The 1,137-nt window shown below is 40.5% G+C and overlaps 1 pseudogene; it reads right to left on the bottom strand.

The window, feature by feature from the left end:
* Positions 1-413: 413 nt before the first annotated feature.
* On the bottom strand, positions 414-930 carry LOC123234733 (annotated as a pseudogene).
* Between the last annotated feature and the right edge of the window lie 207 nt (positions 931-1,137).

Raw genomic sequence — 1,137 nt, 5'->3', positions numbered from 1 at the left:
ACCTCCGAAAGATAAGAGCTACCCAACAAAGAGCTGTTTCAAGAGAAAGTGATCAGAAGTGACTGACCTTCTAGAACCTAGTGACTACTTCAGGAGAAAGTCACTCAACTAGACATCTTCACATCATAGCTTTTTAGGAATATAGTAGAATGGATTCCTCTTAGCTGTGGTTTGGACTAGCTGATCTTAAAGTTGTTATCCTTCAGTCATTCATTTGTATCTGATTCATCATGACCCCTTTGACCATGCTATCCATAGAGTTTCTTGGCAAAGATACTGGAGTGCTTTGCCATTTCTTCCTCCAATGGATTAAAGCAAACAGAGTTTAAGTGACTTGCCCAGGACCACATGATTAGTAAGCACATGAGTTCACATTTGAACTCAGGTCTTCTTGATTCTAGGTCCTTGGTTCTCTACTGGAGCATTGCTTGGATCTATTTGGAGGTTGACTTATTATTCAGGTGCTTGGTAGTGAACCTAAGGGCATTTAGGTTGCCTTCCACACTGTCTGGGGGCTGTTCAGCATTTTTATGCAACATTTCATATTGATCTTGGACATCTTACAGAAAACACGGTCATAGAAAATGATGATGCCAAACAACATGTACATACAGTACAGGAGAGTTTCTTTACTCATGAATCATTTCCAGTACCCTGGGGTCTCCGGCATGACTTTACACATGCTTATCATTGTGCTAAGACAATCTGTCATGTTTTCAATCTGGCAGGGTTTTGTTTTCAGAGACAAAGAATGTTGTCATGTTGCTAAGGGTCTTGGGCATTGGGTTGGCTTCTGCATAGAATAGGGACATTCAGTTGGCCGGCTCATTGCTGGCTTCATTTTCAATGTCTAGATGCATATTGTCGATCTGACTGTGTCTGTCTGTAGTAGCTCAAGTTATTCTGTATCACAGGGTTTCTCATCTTCATTTCATCTACTGGGCTACCTACTTGCCTCCACATGACCTCTGTGGTCCCTTCCAAATCTGTGATTCTGTCATTCTAAAATTTGGAAAGGAAAATTCTATCATAGTCTAACGGATCTTGATCACCTCACCACGCTCACCTGTAATCCTTAGGTTTGTTCTTTCTAAGACTTCTTGATATATATTCTGAGTTACCATTTTCAAAATTTTG

This window comes from Gracilinanus agilis, chromosome 2, assembly GCF_016433145.1.
Source record: "Gracilinanus agilis isolate LMUSP501 chromosome 2, AgileGrace, whole genome shotgun sequence".
In the NCBI taxonomy this organism is placed as follows: domain Eukaryota; kingdom Metazoa; phylum Chordata; class Mammalia; order Didelphimorphia; family Didelphidae; genus Gracilinanus; species Gracilinanus agilis.
The sequence above is the reverse complement of the archived record's forward strand: the minus strand, read 5'-3'. Positions and strand labels throughout refer to the sequence as shown.